Source organism: Diabrotica virgifera, chromosome 10 (genome assembly GCF_917563875.1).
Source record: "Diabrotica virgifera virgifera chromosome 10, PGI_DIABVI_V3a".
NCBI lineage: Eukaryota > Metazoa > Arthropoda > Insecta > Coleoptera > Chrysomelidae > Diabrotica > Diabrotica virgifera.
This window is the reverse complement of record NC_065452.1, coordinates 24,461,440-24,484,137: the sequence shown is the minus strand read 5'-3', so window position 1 is coordinate 24,484,137 and position 22,698 is coordinate 24,461,440.

Here is a 22,698-nt window from a genome sequence, read left to right as displayed (position 1 = left end):
TTTTAGTCTTCAATAAACGCCGTACGCCGCGTACAGCGTCAAGCCAGACGTTGCATACAGCGTTTGTTGGTCACCGGCAACTTCACATAGTCAATACAAAACAAAGGCATGATATCATCACCTATACCGGCTCTTAGTCTATATCAATCTAGGTGGTCGACATACCCCGCCCATTAGAAAGAGATTTCCGACCGAATAGTCTCAGTTTTCTTTGTCGGACTAGTCAGATGGTTTTAGCATGTAGCACGCATTCTAGCTATTATTAGGTTTGTTCTAGCATCAGTTTCAAACGGTTTAAAACCATCAGCGAATAGTTAAACAGCGCGAGTAGAGGGGATAGCACTGGTGACTGTATTATGTTTTCTCACTGACCAACTGTTTGCTGACGGTTTTTGACTAGTTTGACTGTTTGCTAGAACAAACCTAATATATGTCTGTGAACCTGAGCGAATCTAACCTAACCTGATTCAACCTATTCCTTGTTTCGCTTCGCTGATTTTTCAAAAAATTTATTTGGCGGTATGTATTTCGAAAAATTCGAGTGTTTACTATTTTTAGCTACAGTCACCGGACACTTTTTAATTAAGTTTGACAATTTATAACTTTATTATTTGTACTCAGATTTTCAAGATTATTGCATCAGTTTGTAGGTACATTGATACCGTTTGTTATTAGTCCGGTAACGAAAAAAATGTTGCTAGATGGAATTATACGGGGCTGAATGGAATCGTTGTATTTTCTCCTAACTTTAAAAAATTCTGTGGAAAAATTGAAGAGCTGATTTTATTTTATAGTCCTTTTGTATTACCGGAGGTATCACTAAGATTTTGTTTTTAGAATTATCCGAATAACTCTTTTCTTGTAAGAGCTGTACAATTTTTTGTAAATGAAAACACTGATTGACCCATAAACATAAATATCTTAGAGGTTGGATGGATAAAAATAGAATGGCACACATCAGCCCAGATCTCAATCCTATCGAGCCTTTATGGGATGAATTGAAAATAGCTATTCGCCATCATCCTAGGCCTCCAGAAAATTTGGTACAGTTATGGCCATGGTAGAGGAATATCAGGCTATTCCCCAGGCAAGGATAACACATCTTTATTCAATGCTAAACAGATTGGGAGCAGTCGTTGCTGCAAGAGGTGGACATACCCGCTATTGAATTGTTTTCTTTGTTAATTTTAGTGCGTTTGATATTTTTAATTAAATAAACATTTAAAGCAGTGCTTTTATTTAACAGCTTTTACAAGAAAAGAGATATTCGAATAATTCAAAAACAAAGTCTTAGGGATGCCTCCGAGATAATACGAAAGAAGTATGAAACAAAATCAGCCCTTCAATTTGTCCACAGAATTTTTTAAAGTTAGGAGAAAATACAACGCTTCCTTTCATCCCCGTATAAAAGCCATCTAAGCAAAAAAAAAATTGTTACCAGAATAATAACAAACGATATCAATACATGTACCTACAAACTGATTCAAGTATCTTGAAAATAGGAGAAAAAATAATAAAGTTATAAATTGTCAAACTTAATCAAAAATTTTAAGTGGCGGAATTTTGTGCTGGTGAGTGTATAATTGTCGATATGTCAGAAACTAAGTGCGATGCTACATTATGCGTTTTGACCGGATGCGTTTCCACCGTTAGTGTGATAGGTCGGTCCGGTTGCGTTGGAAACGGATGCGTTTTGAGACATCGCGCATCGTTACGCGCTTACAAACTGCACCAGACTAAACGCATAGTGTGACAGGTCGGTGCGGTTTCGTTGGAAGCGGATGCGTTTCCACAGCATCCGGTGAAATCGCATAATGTGACATCGCACTAAACAGTCATAAACTAAGTCCTTGATTCTATTATTGGTTAACCCTTCTTTAACAATGCATTCAAAGGCCTCACGCTTTAAGTTCCCTTAATAAATGTCGTGTTTTATGGATACTGGGTGATTCACGAATCAGTTTATTATTATTTAATTCGTACGGTTGAACTATGTTAACCGCAACATCATTTCATCGGTGTTACAAGCTATTATAAGTTTAATGACGTCATCAGGAACTTTATAAGAGATGCTTGGGACTTTACTAGTAATCTAAGGAATTTTTCCATAAAAAATTAATTAGTTGGCATCAAATTGTTTAGGTAGTATCACAGGATTATCAGAACATGTCATTGTGTTCTGATAATCTGTGGTAGTATGTATTAATAAGGTATTTAGTTTTTATTTCACTATTAACGTCATAATTCTTTTTTCAAATACAGTTTTTGGATATCCCTCTAGAGGTGAACTGATATCAAATGCTACTTAATTTGTTTTTGTTCTCACTTTGATACAAATAAAATCAAAATTATAATACCTATTTTACATTTAGTAGTCAAAAAAGGCTTTCCAAAATCTTGAATGTGATATGGCTCCGTTACTGTATGTGTAGTAGCTTTCCGAATTATCCATTCACCATATTTATGTTGAACAGAATTGGGTTTATTATGCAACCTTGCCTCACGCCCTTAGTTACACTGAAACTTTCGGTTAGTTCCCTATTTACTCTAACTCTGGAATAATTGTTACTGTATAGACTTTTTACTAGCAGCAGCCAGATAATTCCGGACTCCCGTTACAAACCTGCCACATTTTCCACCCGTTGACTAAGTCGAAAGCTTTTCTATAATCTATAAAGCACAGATATGTTGCGATGTTGAATTCTTGTATTTTTCTATAATCTGTTGTACGATTAAAATTTGTTCCCTAGTACCATGTCCGTGGACGAAACCTGCTTTTTCCTCCACAATCTCAGGAATTAAAAAGTAAAAAGAGAAGTAAAAAAAGAAGACTCCAACAATTATAGAGGTATAAATCTACTGAACACCGCACTTAAGCTAACCACAAAAGTCCTAACCAACAAAACCAATCAACTTTATCAGATGAACAACAAGGATTCAGATCCGGAAGATCCATGTCGTATTTGTACTGAGACAAATCACAGAGAAGGCCATTGAGTACAATAAACCAGCATATCTATATTTTATAGACCTGACAAAGGCTTTCGATCGCATCCAAGTCGATGACGTCTTACATTTGCTGTATAGAAGAAACATACCAATCAATATTATACAAACCATCGAAAACATCTATTTTCATAATCGAATACAGGCAAAGATAAATGGAAAACTAACGCAGTTTATACCAGTACAAAGCGGAGTCAGACAAGGTGAGTCATTAAGCCCACTGCCCTTTAATATAATAATGGACTAAATAATAGAAGCAGTACGTAAAGGTCATGGTGACAGAATGGGAAATAAAGAAATCCAAATAAGTTATGCGGACGACGCCGCAATAACCGCCGAGACAGAAGACGATCTCCAAAGATTAACACACATCTTCAATACAACAGCCAAGAAATACAATATGATAATATCAGCAGAAAAAACCAAATTTATGACAACATCTAAATACCCACTACGATGTAAAATCGAAATTGATGGGAAAATAATAAAGCAGGAAGCAAGGTTTGGATATCTGGGAATAGATATAACCAGTTACGGAGATGTTGAAGAGGAAGTACGACAACAAAGCTTAAAAGCAAGTAAAGCGGCGGGATCTCTTAATGACACAATCTGGAAGAACAAACATCTAAGACAAGACACAAAAGCAAGAATCTATAAAGCAGCAATTAGACCTATATTGACATACACGGCGGAGACAAGACCTGACACATCTAAAACGAGACGACTACTAGAAACAACAGAGATGAAAATACTCCGACGAATATCAGGGAAAAGTCTGTTGGATAGGGAGAGAAGCGAAAGCATAAGAAGATCATGCAATGTAGAAGACATAAATGGATGGGTGACAAAACGGAAACAGGAGTGGAACGAACACATTAGTAGAATGACAGAGGATAGGATAGTACGAATAGCACGAGATTAGTCACCAAATGGACGAAGAATTATTGGGAGACCAAGAAAAATATGGTGCGATAACTTAAACAATTTAGGAGGCTAATATTGAAGAAGAAACAGGCTTTAAAGCCTACAAAGAAGAAGGAAGAAGAAGAAGAAGAAGAAAAAGAAGAAAAAGAGCTTTATCCTCTCTAGAACTATGTGTAATTTGACAAGCATTTCTCGCTTGCGTGCAACCCGAGAGGGTGAGAGGTAGAGAAAGAGTAAGAAAGGAAAGGCAGGCGCGAAGTGGGAAATACAGTTCTCAGCAGCTGTACGCTTCACATTTTATTTATGGTTTTAGCTACATCGCCCCATGAAAATCGTCACATTATATTTTCTTCGCAATCTTTAAAGGATTTCCTTCAACATAAAAAAAAGTCAATCGCGCTCAAGTATTTCAAGATGACGTTTTTTACAACTTTTTGACTCGCCCACTTCCTTACGCCATGCTCAAATCGTCTGATTATTGAAGTATACACTGTGCCTCATGTACTTAACTTCTTCTTCTTCAAGTGCCATCTCCGCGACGAAGGTCGGCAATCATCATAGCTATCCGGACTTTGGAGATGGCTGCTCTGAAAAGTTCATTTGATATACATTCGTACCATTCTCTGAGGTTGCACAGCCATGATATTATATATCTCCCTATGCTTCTTTTTCCTTGGATCTTTCCTTGCATAATGAGTTGGAGCAAGTTGTATCTCTCTCCACGTGTAATATGTTCGAGATATTCGCATTTTCTGGTTTTTATCGTATTTAAGACTTCCATTCTTTGTTCATCTTTCTCAGAACCTCTTTGTTTGTGACGTGTTCTGTCCATGATACTTTCAAAATTCCTCTATACACCCACAACTCGAATGATTCCAGTTTTTCATTGATGCCGCATTTAAGGTCCAAGTTCCATTCCGTAAAACAAAGTCGAGAAAACGTAGCACCTAGCCAACCTTACTCTTAGCTCTAACTTCAGATCTCTTGTGCAGAGCACTTTTCTCATTTTGTTAAAATTCGCTCTAACCTTTTCTATTCTAATTTTAATTTCCCGAAAGTAACCATTTGTTGAGTTGATCATTGCTCCAAGATATACATATTGGTCTACTAGTTCGACATTTATCCAGATGAATTACCTAGCGATCTGATAAAGTTGGTCAACGAGAAAAACCTGGACATAATAGTAGAACTGTTCAACGCTATCTATACTACGGGAATCATCCCTAGAGAAATGTTGACATCAGCATTTGTGTGTTTGCCAAAGAAAGTGAATGCCAAAGAATGCAGTGACTACCGAACCATAAGTTTAATGTCGCATACCTTGAAAATTCTGCTGAAAATTATCCACGCCAGAATACACTCTAAACTGGAGCTGGATATTAGTGACACTCAATATGGGTTCCGCAATGGTATGGGTAACCAGAGAGGCATTATTCTCCTTTAACGTGCTGACACAGAGATGTTTGGATGTTAACCGTCCTCTTTACATAGACTACAATACGTTTTATAGACTACAATAAATCGTTTGATAAAGTAAAACATGATCGACCCATGGAAATTCTGAAAACTAAAACCCTAGATGAAAGAGATTTAAGACTAATAACACACCTCTATTACAATCAGCGAGCAATAGTAATAATTAAAAAAGAAACATCTGAAGAAATGGAAATAAAGAGAGGAGTCGGGCAAGGCTGCATACTATTACCTCTATTATTTAACGCTTATTCTGAAGAGGTAGTGCAAGAAACTCTGGAGGATGAAACAGTCGGCATAAGAGTAAATGGAGTCTTAGTTAACAACATCAGATATGCAGATGATACAGTAATAATAGCCGATAGTTTACAAGACCTGCAAAGACTCATGAGTAAAATAGTAAGGTGTAGTAGGGAGTACGTACTCTCTCTCAATATCAAAAAGACCAAGTTTATGAAAATTAGTAAAAACAACCATATTACTATCGAAATCTTGATAATAGAGGGCCAGCAGATCGAAAGAGTAAAAACAGTACACTTACCTAGGAACACTTATAACAGAAAATAATGACTACACTGCAGAAATCAAAGTCAGAATCGAAAAAGCACGTTCTAATTTTATGAAAATGAAAAAGGTCCTGTGTGGCAAAGATTTAACAATAGATCTTAAAGTACGCCTAACAAAATGTTACGTATACAGTGTACTATACTATGGAGTGAAATCATGGACGGTAAATGTAGAGACAATGAGACGACTTAACGCCTTTGAAATGTGGACCTATAGAAAAATTATGAGGGTTTCCTGGGTAGATAGAGTTACGAACAACAAAGTACTAAGAAGAATAGGTAAAGAGAAGGAAGTTGAACTTACAATTAAAGAAAGAAAACTACAGTATCTCGGACATGTGATGCGGGGCGAGAAGTATGGCATCCTGCGACTCATAATGCAATGAAAGATAGATGGCAGAAGAAGCATCGGAAGAAGACCAATTTCATAGCTGAAGAACCTGCGAGAATGGTTTGGATGCAGCTCAAAACAACTATTTAGAGCTACTGCCTCAAAAATTAAAATAGCTATGATGATTGCCAACCCCCGTAGCGGAGATTGCACGTGAAGAAGAAGAAGAAGGTCGACATTGGTTCCGTTTATGAGGAGATTCTCGTTATTTCTTTGCGTTTTAGATATCCTCATAAATTTTGTCGTCTTGATGTTCATTGTTAGATCGTATTCTTGGCTATACACCGCTTTTCTGTTCACCAGTCTCTGAAGATCTTCAATATTTTCGGCTAAGATGACAGTGTCATCCGCATACATATTGCTGTTAATGGGAACTCCATTTACCTTTATTCCAGCTGTTTCACCCTCAAGAGTTTTTTTTTACAATCTGTTTCGAGTAGGCATTAAAAAGAACTGGCCACAATATACATCCCTGTTGTACCACACGTCTGATTTCAATTTCCTCTGACACCTGTTCGTTAACACGTACTTTTGTTCGCTGCTTATAGTGTAAATTAGATATTATAATATGATTTTAACTTATTACATTATCCTAATCTGACACGTACGAGTTCTTTTACTCATATTTTTTTACTAATTTGACCTCAAAGCACGCCTCTATATTAAGGGTTCATATTTGGTGGGGTATATTACAGGATACAAGGTGTATCCCTAAGTAATTTTCTGACGCGCTCGAATATCACGCAAAATCCCAGCTTGGGCTCCCCTATTATAATCTTGTTTTATTTCTGAGCCAAAAATAGACTAGATACTGTAAAAAGCAACAATACACAAAGAGATTTTTGTACATTTGAAAATCGTTTGATGTGCTGCTACATCAAAACATTCTTCTAAAGTAATATGCGCAATCTTATTTTCAACTTATATAATAAGAAAAAGGCATGGAAAGGAGTATATTGACAATAAAGCTTACATTTTTCTTCTTTTTAATGGTTTTTATCGGAGATCGTGTATTTTAAAGACAAGTTGTGTAACAAATAATGCTTTCTTGTTTTCCAATAAGTAAATGTTAAAGATATAAAAGCAAAGAAAAAAAAAGAAAAGCAAATGAAAGAATTAGAAAAACACTTGGAATATAATCTGCCTTACCAAAGGGTACATTGTAGAGATAAATTGTAGACGACTGAACTACAAAAAATATTTCAAACACAATAAATATTATTACAGTGGCCATACCCAAAAAATAGCTTAGCGAAAAATCTCTCAGCGGCTAATAGACCGGTCTAGTTAGACTCAAAAATAGGAGTGAGGCTATAATAATTACCATCAAGCTGAAAATTGGCAGGATTGTTCAAAATACCATCATAAATGAAATCTAAAAAGTCCTCATAAATCCAACCCGTGCTAAAAAATTTACGCGGGGTCAAAGGTCACCAAATATGGTTTTTAGCGATTTTCAGCGAAACGGTAAGTTTTATCGTAAAATTAGTTCTAACGAAAAATGTAGGTTAGATTATTATCTATAAAAAATACCTTAATAGTTTTTTTCCTAAGAGCCACTATTTTTTTATATAGAACGATTCAAAGAGTTGAAAGACTTCTAATCTTCATAATATATTAGCCAGGGAGGTAGTGTCAAATTTGACCGGAGCATTTTAGCATGGCTGCTTTCTTTTTATTTAGTTAGGTATTCCAAAGCTTATTAACAAATGATGTGTCAGCTGGCCTAAAACCGGGGATTTTAGACAAGAAAAGGTAAAATATGAAACTTGATGGAAAAACGCTACAACTTATGTCAAACATTTATCTACGTGACTTACAACTCTTAATAGCCTTGCTGACTTCTCTCCTAGCTTTCACTCAGGCAATCCGGGTTCAAATCCTGGCGTTGAAATTCTTTTTTTTGTTTTTAAAATTGACATTTTATTTTGAAAAATAATTATTTTTATAATAAGGGCGTTATTCAGCGGAATACTGGATTTATTGTGTTTTGATTTATTTTCACACTTTCGATAGCTATTTTCTATTGGATATATTGCGTTTGGAAGGAATTGGCTGTAACCACTGGATATATTTCATGACAAAGCTATTTAGTATTAATTTAACTCAAATTCTAAAAAACAGGATTTATTGCGTTTTGATTGATCGCTCCTCATACAGACAAACATCCATTTTTATATACCTATTATAGAGAACAGGGAAATATTTAGATTACTATTAAAAAATGGGGGTTGGTGATAGAAAAGTGAAAAATTAGTGTTGTATGTATCTTTTGGTTCTACATCATATTACATTAAGAAAAAACAGTTTGTCCAAAAAATAAAAATAATGTCGGGGTGGGGGGGGGTGGGGAGGGCAACCCCTTTTTCACTTAGATTGGTCGTAATAACTCAGGAAGCTTCAGGGGTTCATTTACAACAACTTTGCTTATTAAGGTCAATCATAATATTTATGATCAAATGCATAGTTCCATTTCATAAGTTCTATGCATAATTCTATAAAAGACATACAGATTTTTTTATATTGTCTCGTATAAATAATACAAACGTGGTATTATAAAAATAATTATTTTTCAAAATAAATTGTTAATTTTAAAAACAAAAAAATTTCAACGCCAGGGTTTGAACCCGGATTGCCTGAGTGAAAGCTAGGAGAGAAGTCAGTAAGGCTATTAAGAGTTGTAAGTCACGTAGATAAATATTTGACGTAAGTTGTAGCGTTTTTCAATCAAGTTTCATATTTTACCTTTTCTTGTCTAAAATCCCCGGTTTTGAGCCAGCTGACACATCATTTGTTAATAAGCTTTGGAATACCTAATTAAATAAAAAGAAAGCAGCCATGCTAAAATGCTCCGGTCAAATTTGGCACTACCTCCCTGGCTATATGTATTAGTACACCAGGTATATCACTGAAGCTGTACCTAATACAAGTAAACATAATATTCTATCTGTCAACTTAACTTATATTACACATAATAATATAAGATTATAAATATGATAATGTTTCTACTATACAGCTTGCGGTCTACCGAGGGATGCTATGTATAAGCTATATTATATTACAGTGCCAACAAAAAAATCTTTACAAAGTGAATGTAACGCGAAAATAATAAGAATTATTTGAATTTTGCGGCTTAATCCCAACAAAAATAGTAAATTAATATGACAAAGTATTAACTTATAATAATTCTTTTTATTTATGCGCCTTAGTTCAAGTTGTAAAACCTGGAAAAGCTCAACACCAATCGGAAATATATTCATCGAAGAGTTTATCTACTTTTGCAAAATATCAAAATCATATTATACTATTTTTACACGCAATAACTGTCTGTGATACATCTGCATTTTTCAGGATGAGTAAAACTTTAAAATGTTTGAAAAACAAGATTTACTTGAATGTGCTGAAGTTTTTAAAAAACTAATTCAACTCCACAAGAAGTTATTTCCAACGGAATTAGCTTTCTTCTCTCTATGTATGGAGCGCCTAAGAAAACTACGTGCCTAGATAAGTTTCGATATGCATGTTTTTTAAAAGTACTCGAAACAAAACACAAGTGCAATTATCCTGTCTTCCTCCAACCTCAGCGGCTGCTCATAAACATCTTTTTCGGGTATATTACCAAGTTCAAATGTGGCTTGGTTATCAGCTAGATCCAAACGACTGGGGATGGAAATTAGTCGACAGTTCATTAGAACCAATTCAAACTTTACTCCTCCCTGCGCCGGAAAAACTCCTGAAGACAATTTTTTGCAACTGTATAAAGGGATGTAGCGCTAAATGTGGTTGCAAAAAAGTTGGACTGTTTTGTTCGGTAGCATGCACTAATTGTCAAAACCGGTCGTGCTCTAATTTTGAATCACCAACAATTGAGGATTCATTTGATTCTATCGAGGAGCCATGCGATGTGTCATTATTGGGACAATTTACTTGCACCCAGGATGAACAAGAAGAAGAAGAACTAGAAGGTGAAGAAGAGGAAGAACAATGAGAAGAAGAACAAGAGAAGCAGAAGTATTAGAAAATTATGAACCAGTTTGATAAATTTCCCTTTTTTTTTAAATTTATACCGCTTTATATAACTTTTATCATTTTTAACCCTTGCCAATATCAATTATTAAATAGCTTTAAATTAAACAGAATCATAACAGATCCGTGGAATAGGCCTACTGGGGATACCACGTTAAAAAAACGCGCTAAGTACACTACCTCAAAGGTGGTATGGAAACGTGTGCGCATATTATGACGATTACCACTTTTTGAATCGTTATATCTCAAAAACGGTGGCTCTCAGGAAAAAAAGTATTAAGACATTTTTTATAGATAATTATCTACTATATATTTTTTGTTAGAACTAATTTTACGATAAAACTTACCGTTTCGCTGAAAATCGCTAAAAACCATATTTGGTGACCTTTGACCCCGCGTAAAATTTTTAGCACGGGTCGGATTTATGAGGACTTTTTAGATTTCATTTATGATGGTATTTTGAACAATCCTGCCCATTTTCAGCTTGATGGTAATGTTTGTAGCCTCGGATGCGTAAGTTGACCGGAGTATAAGCGTGTCGCTCTGTTTCCAATTCGGTTTAATTTCTAAGCGACTTTAGATCCATTTTGTCTTCAAAATAAACAGCACGATGTGTTCCAAAAAAATTTTAATTTCTGAAGTACAAAGTAGACCCACTTTATGGCAGGATACACACAAACATTTCAAAAACAAAAGTGTGATAGACAAATTGTGGACAAAGGAGTAGGTCAAATGTGTTTATGCTCATTCTGAGATATTGGAATAGGGAATTTATCTCTCTGGGTATTTTCGTAAATGTTTATATAAGTGATGAAATTCACCGTATGATTTTCTTATTAATGGGATGTACACCATACTTCCTTTTGCCTTCTAACAAACACTCTATGAATAGATCATCTTCTAAAAGAAGGACAATTCGACGCGTTCGTGTGAGATGCATGACGAAAACTGATATTTGAATCGCTTTTCAGTGGACAGCTTCTCACTTGTCGCCAGCTACATTGTCGTGAACGATTTATCTCACCCGATAAATCGCTCGCAGACTTGACCTTACCCTAACCAGTAGGTTACAATTTTATATTTACATTGCACATTAGTTTTCACTTTATCGACTCTATCAAGCATGTCGACGACTCAACATGAACATATCCACGCAGAAAACAAAATGCATTACCATTGCGAAAGACCCAATTTGATGCAAGCTAGTGGTAGATGGAATCCCATAGAACAGCTAAACCAGTTTAAATATCTAGGTGTAGAGTTATCAAGTCATCATGACCCAGCCAGAGACCTAAGAGGACAAATTAACAAGGCCGCTGTCTTGTCCGGATGTTTGAGAGATGTGGTCTGGAATAACCCATATATGAGAATGGACAGCAAAGTTAGAATTTATAAAACTTGCATCAGACCTGTTATGACCTATGGCATTGAAACAAGAGAAGACACCAATAAAACCAAAAGCATGCTACAATCAGCCGAAATGAAGACACTAAGAGCAATATCAGGGAAAACAAGAAAATATAGAATACGAAACAACATCATCAGGGAACAATGTGGCGTGCAAGATGTAGTCAGATGGGGCAGGCAAAGACGAAGAGAATGGTTCAGTCATGTAAAAAGAATGGAGGAGCACAGACTACCAAGAATTGCTCTAGAAGGAAAACCAGCAGGCAAGCGTCCACCGGGGAGGACCACCAAAAAGATGGAGAGATAGCTGGCAGTCTACCTCTCAAGAAATACTTCAACGTCGGAATTAACAGTTCGGCAGATCTACAACAAGTATAAGAAGAAGACATTAGTTTTCGATACTTCATTCGAATCGATATTAATATTATCGGTATCGACACTATCGAAAGAATATATCGATACCAAGTATCGATATATAAACGGCGTCGGCATGTATTGCATACGGCGTAGTGGGATGGGGAAGAGGAAACTGTAAGTTGGAACTAGCCAGTTAGGATTGCAAATAAAAACCAGTCATGCTTCTTCATATGCCTCATCCTTTAAGGAAATTGGCGATCATCATGGCCCATTTAACTCTGTCTACAGCTGTTCTGAAGAGTTCTATTTTTGTTTTGCATTCTTCTTCTTCTTCTTCTTCGCGCGACTAGGATTACTCCTGTTTGTCTGCCTCTTATTCTGTTTCAGTTGTTGTTGACGTACATTGTCTTTCCACCTTTTCGGCGGCCTTCCAACGGGTCTTCTGCTATACGGCTTGTTGTTTTTACAGATGTTCGCTAATCTATCTGGTTCCATTCGATTTACATGTTCGTTCCAGTTTTTCTTTCTTGTTTTTATCCACCTGTCAATATTTTGAATTTTGCATCGTTCTCGTATACTTCTGTTGCTTTGTCTGTCTCTTAATGATATGCCCGCTATTGATCTTAATACTTTCATGTCGATATTGTTGATTTGTTGTTTCGTCTTTCTTGTATCGGTCCTTGTCTCCGCTGCATATGTTAGGATAGGTCTTACTGTTGTCTTGTATACTTTTATTTTGCTTTCCATGGTCAGATATTTGTTTCTCCATGTGGTTTCTCGGAGGCAACCACTTACTCTTGCGCTTTTGTCGCTTGTGTTGTGGTCTCTGTTCTTATATTCCTGTCACTAGTGATCTCTACTCCTAGGTAATTGAATTTCATTACTTGTTCTACAATTTTGCCGTCTATTTCTAACTTGCATCTACGCGGCTCTTTACTTATCACTATACATTTAGTTTTTGTCACCGATATTCTCATATTAAATTTATTTGCTGTGAGATTGAAAGTGTGGAGCTGCCGTTGTAGGTCATCCTCGTTATCAGCAATTAGTACTGCATCATCGGCATAGCATAGTATCGTGATTTTATGCGCTCCCATGATCCATGTCGTTTTCTGACTTCGTGAATTATTTGATTCATCATCATATTGAATAACAATGGGCTGAGCGAGTCTCCTTGGCGGATTCCTCCCTTTAGTTCTATGCGTTCTGTTTCTCCTGTTGACATTATAACTCTGGTCTTGTTGTTCTTGTTAATTTCCTTAATTAGCCTTATTATCTGGTGGTCTATTTGTTCAGCTTGTAATAAATTTAAGATATCATTTTGCATTAACATCTACACCAACGACCAACCAATGCACCCCCAGATTGAGAGTTTTGTTTACGCTGACGACCTTGGTATCGCCGTAAAGAGGAAAATACTCACACAAGTAGAGTAGACAATGGAAGAGGCTTTAAACATGATGTCAACTTACTACAAACAAAACTCATTAAAGACAAACCCTACTAAAATCCAAGTAAGTGCATTCCATCTCAACAACCATCTAGCGCATGTAAAACTGAATGTTTCCTGGGAGGGACAACGCTTGGAACATACTGATAGGCCCAAATATCTTGGAGTGATACTAGACCGGTCACTAACTTATAAATTCCACTGTAGGAGCACAAGACAAAAGGTTTCTACGAGAAACAACCTTCTCCGGAAACTTGTAGTGAGCAAGTGGGGTGCAAACCCCCGGTCTTAAAGTCAACAGCTGTGACCTTATGTTTCTCAACAGGGGAATATGCTTGTCTCGTCTGGGGTAGATCTGGACTCGCCCAACAAGTCACCACGGCGTTAAATGAAACATGTAGAATAATTACCGGTTGTATGAAGCCCACCCCTCTGCCCCTACTGTACCGGGCAGATGGATTCGCATCACCAGACGTCCGTAGATGCACCTCACAATATGTGGAGAAATTCAGGCAAACTTTCGATGAAAGGCACCAATTATACGGGTTTGACGAACCGCCAGGAACCAGCCGACTTAAATCAAGGAAAAGGTTTATGAGAAAATCAAGTTATACGCATTTTAGGTAAGCACTGAGCATGATCGGTCATCCGATCGAAAACTAGTTCTGTGATGTAGCCCTTTTTAGGGATTTTTAAAAATATACCTTTTATAAAGGATTTTAGTCGTTTTTTGTAATATATGGTATACAGCCAACTACAGTAAAACTTTTTCCAATTTTTCATTTCTTAGTATGTGACCAAAGTAGCTTACTTTTCTTTTCTTCATAGCGTTGAGTATTTCTTCTTCATTTTTCATCTTTCTTAATATTTCTGTGTTTGGTACGTGCTGTGTCCATAGTATTTTCCACATTATTTGATAACACCACATATCAAAGCTGCCAAGTCGTTTTTCAGTTACGTCCGTAATTGTCCAGGCTTCAACTCCATATAAAAGAACAGAGAATACATAGCATCTCAATACTCTGGTTCTAATTTCCATTCCCAGTTTTCCATTGCATAATACTGTTTTCATCTGATTAAAAGGGCTTCTGGCAATCTTTATGCGTCGTTTTATTTCGAGGCTGCGCGCTGCGGTCCAATTGTTAATTTAGTTCACATCTCAGATAATTGTATCTGGGTACTTTCTCTAAAGCTTTTCCTTTAACGTAGATTGTTTCATCTTCAATCTTGTGCTTACCGACAATCATGATTTTTGTTTTTTTTTGTGTTCGGAGCCATTCCATACGTCTCGTACTACTGCGTAGTGCGATCAACCAAAATTTGCCCTTCTCTGCTGCCCGTAAGGAGTATTGTATCGTCTGCATACCTGAGATTATTCACTAATATTCTGTTAGTTGATATGCCTTCATTGATGTCTTTTAGTGCCTCTTACATTTTTTCTGAATACATATTCAAAACTAGAGGGGATAGTACACATCCTTGTCGTACTCCTCTTCTTATTGGAATCTCTTTAGATTTTTGTTTGTCTTCTCGAATTATGCTTTTCTGATATTGGTATAAATTGGTAAGGATTCTCACATCCTAATCATCTGTTTCTGTGTTCCATAATATGTTTCCAAGCCTTCTATGTTGTATTTTGTCGAAGGCTTTCTTAAAGTCAACCAGACATATGATTACATCACAGTTGACATCTCGACACCGTTCTATGAGTGTTTGTATAGTAAATAATGCTACAATCACGATAAAGATGCACTAGAAATAAACAAACCAAGACACGTTAAATATTGCGAGAAGCACTCCCAAATCATAATTTACAATGTATATACATTGTAAATCCCAAATAATGATTTACAAAGTTTATATATTGAGGCTCCTCGTATATAGTGCCAAAGCCTTTTTTAAATCCCAGTTGGTTTTCTGTGATACTGTCGTCTAGTTTTTTGTAGACAAGTTCATGGATCACTCGCAAGAATACTTTTAAAACATAGTTCATAAACTGATCGTCCTAAATTCCTCACATTGCATTTCGTTGGGTTTTTTGGGTATTGGGATGAACTCAGATGTTTGCCATTCTTTGTTGTCGTTGTATGATGTTCCTCAGGATCTTCTTTATCTCTCCATTTTTCTGTAGCATTAAGTTGTCATTTTCTTTCTACTTTCTGAACTTCCTGGTGTATTTGTTCTTTGATCTGTTGACAGAGATCAGCTTCTTTTAGTCGTCTTACATTTATTCTGCGTTTTGCTGGCTGTTTGTATTTTCTTTAGATTGAGTTTCATGTCTGCTAAAAAGGTTGTGGTCACTTGCTATATCTGCTCTAGGCTTGGTCATTAGTGTTGTCAAATCGGTTTCGGTTTTGGTCAGCTTAAAATTTCTCCCTTTCCCCCCATTTTTTCAAAGAATTGATTATTTTGTTTAGATGTAACTTATCCGGGCTTTGACCGGTTATTACTTGTAGCATGTAGAATACATGTAGAATAATATCCTTATTCTAAAAAACAGGTTTTAATTTTGTTTAGGAAAAAACTGCTTCTTCTTCTTCTTCTTCGTCTTCTTCTTCTTCTTCGTCTTCTTCTTCTACGGCACTACAGTACAAATTGAGCATTGGCCTCCTTTATTTTTGCCTCCACCCTTGCTTGTTTGTGGCTGCTCTTCTCCATACACGGACTCCTAAAAGGGCTTGTGCGTCGCTGTATACTGTGTCTTCCCAGCGCTTTCTTGGCTTTCCAACTGGTCTCTTTCCCTGCATTCTAGCATTCAGTGCTCTTTTTGGTAGCCTATCCTCTCCCATTCTTATCACATGTCCGGCCCATTGCAATCTTTGTATTCTAATGAGAAGTCTGACAGGGGTGTTTTCTTATAGAGTTGATAAAGCTTGTTGTTCTATCGACTTCTGAAGATTCCGTTTCCCTCACAGGTCCTAGTATTCTCCTCAGTACTTTCCTTTTGAATGTATCGAGTTTGTTTTTTGATGTTTCTTTCATGACCCAGGCTTCACTGCCATAGCATGTTATTGGTCGAATTAAGGTTTTTGCCTTGTTAAAATTTGTCTACTTATTTTTTTTTAAACAGTCTTATATATCTTCTTCTTCATGTACCATGCCCTTTCAGAACGTTGGTTACCATCATAGCTATCTTAATTTTATTCACTGCTGCCCTAAATAGCATGCTTGTATCAACACAATACCAGTCTCGCAAGTTCTTTATTCCTATTTTTCCTGGCATAATATTTTGCAGCAACCTATATTTGGGACCTCTCATTACATGTCCGAAATACTCCAGATTTCTCTGCTTGATGCTTTTTATAATCTCAGTAGTCTTGCTGAGACGTTCAAGTATTGTGGAGTTTCGAATCTTCTTCACCCAGGAAACTTTTAAAATTATGCTATAGCACCACATTTCAAAAGCCTCAAGCGATTTAGATCGATTTTATTTACAGTCCAGGACTCGACAGCATAAATAAGACCGAGAATACGTAGCCGCGAAGTAGGCGGATCCTCAATGCCAATTTTAGGTCTGTTACCTAACACCTTGGACAACCAAAAGCGGCTCTGGCCTGCTCTATCCTAGATCTAATTTCGCTGGCACTTTCTGCGTTACAATTTAATTGCTGTCAAAGGTAAACGATTTCATCAACTTGCTGAAGTTTGGTATTATTTACATATTGTAGACGGTTTTATATTCTGTTGTTTACTTATTACGAGTATTTTGGTTTTCCATATGTTCAGATTCAGACCAGCTTCCCTACAACTCTCAACGACACTATCAAGTAGTGTTTGCAGATATTCTTGACTAGAAGCTAGGAGTACTGTATCGCATATCGCAAATTATTGATGACTTCACCGTTCAGAATTATTCCTTTTTTTTTCATAAAGTGCATTTCTGAAAATTATTTCGGAGTAAACGTTGAAAAGTAGGGGTGACAAGAGGCATCCCTGCCGTACTCCTCTTTTAATATTAAAGGCCTGTGATTCCACACCACCTACTAAAACTGATGTTGTTTTTTTTCCAATATAAATTTGCAATTATTCGAACATCTCTGCCGTCCAAGCCAATGTCTTATTATAGATCAGTATTTGTAATATACTAAACTTTTCAGGGCAGTTTCGAAAAGGGTCGAAAAGGAAGAAAAAGGGCTTCCCCTAAATTACAGTAAATTGGATCTTTATAGATTTCTCCGAAGTTTCTGAAATGCATCGCTTAACTAGCTTGGGGTTACGGAGTGGTCATAACTCCTCAAATAAAAGTTACAGGATTTAATTTTACAGTAAATTCGGATCAATTTTATGGTTTTGAAAATAAAATTTATGACGAAGGTAGTTTATTAGTGGATATAAATGTATATGACGCGGATATTTCAAACCAAATCTTTCTGCACGAAGGAAGAGTTGTAAAGATGGATAATGTGATTGCTGTCTTAAGTTCTAAAACTACTGGTTTAGATGGTTGTGCCAAATTTGAACCATTATTTTAAATTTTGCAGTCACAATACGAGGGTTGCTATTAAAGTTAATGAGAATTAAGGCGAGTGACAGAAACTAAATGAATAATACTTTCATATTGATGTTGCGAAAGGTAATATTAGGACTACAGCTCTCCTATTATTGTCACCCATGTCAATGTTAGGCACCACGAAACTACAGTTAAAAGTAACACATTTTTATGAACAAATGCAATATAAGTAGTACAGTAGGCGGCAAAATAAACAGTACTCAAGTGAATATTTAAATGGCTATGATTATTTATATTTCTAGTATACAGGAAATTATAACCTTGCAAATATTATTCACGACGACGCGACGCACTTTCCCGATAAAACAGATGTTAAAGATGCCCTATGACCAGTTTTGGATCTACGGGGAGGGAAAATGAGGAATTTCCCCCCTAACAGGGTCTAAAATTAAAAAAAAAACAAGTTCAAACATAAGAATATATTAGCTGACATGAAACCGAAACCACAGAAAGACAAATTCATCCCAATAAACACGCTAGTTAGTAAAATTAAGGGAACTTAATGCCTATAAGCTTATTATTTATGTCTTTCATGTAATCTGTGTTTATCTTTTTTATATCTTTTGGTTGGTTTTTCATTGGAAGTTCCCCCTAAGGCAAATTTTCCCTCCCAAGGGAAATTTCTAAATCCGCCACTGTCTCTGGCACGAAAAAATCTCTAATTCTAGTCCACAATTCCGAAATGGCAGACGGTGAATCTGTCTGACTCCTTCAGCATTCCCCATATGTACGCATCTGGTGGCGTTAGTTCTGGTGAGTGGCAACTCCCAAAATGATTGCGCAGTATTCGAAGAGACTTCCTGGCAGTGTAACAGGTTGTCCCGTCCTGCTGAAACCATTGTTGCTTTTAAGCTTGGACCGTTTTCGTCATCTTTTCCGTATGACCGAAAATAGTACTCCGCCATAAAAATTTTTTCTGCAAAACTGAGACCCATTCTGAAGCACCTAACATTATCACGACATTCACATACGTTATAATGACGTTCGGAAACCACTCAGTACATTTGGGTGCCTGACACATACAAATTTGAGGCATACGAATTTCAGTACTGTTTATTTTGCCGCATACCGCAGAAACTTATCTAACATTTCTGAAAAATATAACTTAGGAACATTGAGGGCAAGTAAACTTTTCTTTGTCATCTTTAGTCAGTTTTACCAGGCCTTATGAACACAGCACACTATGCACATTGCACAACCGCATATCTTCTTTACTGCAGATGTTACAAAGGAAACAAAACCACGATTATTCTTTCCTTTCTTTGTAATACTGCTCGTTGCTTTTTTGACAACTTTGATTGGATTATTCTACTGCTATTTTATTGGATTGGACAACTTTGATTGGATATATTTAAAAGGGGTGATAAAACGGTACCCGAAAACTACTAAGGAATAAGCCTGGTCAGTACCGCTCTGAAATGAACAACAAAACTCATAACCACCAAAATCACCAACGAAATAGATCTAGCAGATGAACAACAATGCTTTAGATCCGGACGATCTTGTAACGATGCAATTTTTTTCGTCGGGCAAGTTATGAAAAAATCAATAGAATACAACGTCCCGGCTTACTGTTGCTTCATAGATCTACAAAAGGCATTCGACCATGTAGAGGTGAATGACGTAATTCACCTGTTCCTGTTATATAAACGAAACATACATTCAGATATTATCAAGACTAGCGAAAACATTTACAGCAGAAATTACATACGGGCCAGAATTAATATCAAACTAACACAGTCGATACCAGTGGAAAGTGGCATACGTCAAGGAGACTCATTGAGCCCGCTTCTGTTTAACCTCATCATGGATGAAATTATTCATAAAGTCAAAAACCTGAATATAGGGTACAGAATGGGTGAAGAAATTATTTCTATATTATGCTATGCAGATGATGCCATATTTATTGCAGAGAGTGAACATGACCTTCAGAGACTTTTATATCAATTTAATATAACAACAAGAAAGTTCAACATGATTATATCATCAAATACAACAGAAAGTATGGTAGTCTGTAAAGATCCAATAAGATGAAAGCTGGAAGTGGACAGCAAACTAATCCAGCAAGAAAGAGTACTAATGCACAGTTATGGAGATACAGAAGCGGAACTTGCCCAACTAAGCCAACAGAATAGCAGGATGTCTTAAACACACTATCTGGCGCGTCACACATCTACGGACAAAAAGAAAGGCCAAGATTTATAGGATAGTAGTTAGGCCAATTATGACTTACACTGCGGAAACAAGACCTGACACCACAAGGACAAAAAGGCTGATGGAAACGTGTGAAATGAAAATAGTCCGAGATAGCACAGGAAAAGCATTATGGGACAGACAACGTAGCACAGATCTCAGGCAAAGCTGTAATATAGAGAACATAAATTACTGAACAGTGAAAAGAAAAAAGAATGGTATAGTCATATAAGCAGAATAGGAGAACGAAAACTGGTAAAGATAGCACGAAACAGATCAAAAAACGAACGAAGGAATATATGTAAAAGGGGCCAAGGAAGAGATGGAGTGAAAACCTGGATATTTATTGATAAGGAGGCATCGAAGATGGAACTGGCGCGAGCAAATTAAGGAAGCAGGTAGCAGAAAAAGAGGAAGATTGGATTACTCAATTTTGTTTTTGGTGCGAACAAATCTTTGGTAACTCGCTGGGCTTTACTGTTTTAAGCTGGCTTCCTCTTCACAGTGTATAATTTAATTTCCGTTGTACTCAGCAATTATGTATCTTTGAAAGACTTTGGAGTCAGAAGTTGTTTGTTGAGTAGACCCCGGATTACATTTTGTTGTTTCTTTTTTTGTAAGCGTATTGCGTTTCTAAATATATTTGAATTCAATTAGTGGACTGTCATCTTCAAAACTCCTGCTCCTCTTAAATCTGTCCATAGGTTCATTTTTACTAGAGACATCGTCAAGTGAGTCATGGTGAAGACTAAAATCTGATAATGATTTTCCTGAGCTATTTTCTACCAACTTTATTAGATTATTTAGAAAACGGATTTGGTATGTGATTTGCTGTAGCGTAAGAAAACACATTTTTCATTAGAATCTTGCTTTTAATAGGCATTTCTACCTTAATCTGTGAATTATTTAGAAAAGATCATTTTCTTGTGTTGCAGACAACACCGGTGATCTTCCATGCTTTTTTACGGGATTTTGTATTCTGTGAAGACCCTAGCGTTCAGCAAGGAATATTGTAACGCTTAGCCTTTGATTGGCATTCCGTTCGCTATGGCTTGAGCGCCGAGTACAGATCTTCTTCTAACCATTTAGCTCATTTTCTTGGCATTCTGCAAAAGAGTACTGGACATTCTGCAAAAGATACTTAGTCCCTAATATTGTAGGAAATATCAGCGATGGTAATATTAGGAACAAATGATGTGAAGAAAAAAAATCCGCAACTTAAAATTGCAAAATTTAAGTAATTCATGCAGTTTATAAGATAATAAACCACTGGAGTGTACATACTCCAACCAAAACTTAATTACAAAAATCCAAACAATTTTAGTATATCTAGCGTAGGGTCCACGGGAAAAATACGTTTAACCCGAACACGAAAAACAAATAGCAAGATCGTACATCCTCAAAATAGGGGCGGTTTTAGTCTATGTAATAAAAAAAATTGCTGATAGACGAAGACACTTTCCACTGTTGTCACCTTATTTGCAGCGTCGATACTAATATCAGTGATAACAGTGGCAATATTTAGCGCACCTACCATAATAACAAATATGTCTTAATCCAGTGGTTTTCAATGTTTTTGAGTCATGCACCACCAAATTCTTTTAAAATTATTCTTGGTACCACCTTGGAAATACCTGTCGAGCTAGGTAATCTAACTAACTATAAATATGCTGAATTTTGGCTGTGTTTTTGTGTTTTGTGTACCACCCCAAATTATGATATGTACCACCAGTGGTACATGTACCACAGATTGAGAACCCCTGCCTTAATCGATCTGGAGTTATTGTTTTTCTATATTACCTCAATTGATATTAATATACCTTTGCAAGTGTACTAACATTAACGAAAGCATAGCTATTATGACAATAAAAGGAAAGTTCTTTGATATAAATCTCATTAACGTGCACGCACCTATAGCAAAGAAGCAGAAGAAAATGAACATTTTTATGCCAGATTAGACCAAGAAGTGTCAACGATAAACAATGATTTAAACGCAACAATAGAAAAATAGGAATTAGATAGAGATAGTTTGATGGTATTAACCAATTGAAAAGAACTAGGAATACGAGAATGAAAAAAACAAGCAAAGGAAAAAAAACATGGTCAACTATAGCCTTCTTCTTCTTCTTCTTCTTCTTCTTCTTCTTCCTTCTTGTATGTAGGATTTAAAGCATGTTTCTTCTTCAATATTAGCCTCCTAAATTGTTTAAATCATCGCACCATCTTTTTCTTGGTCTGTCAATACTTCTTCCATTTGGTGACTTATCTCGTGTTATTCGTACTATCCTATCCTCTGCCATTCTACTAATGTGTTCGTTCCACGTTCCACTCCTGTTTCTGTTTTGTCACCCATCCATTTATGTCTTCAATATTGCATGATCTTTTTATGTTTTCG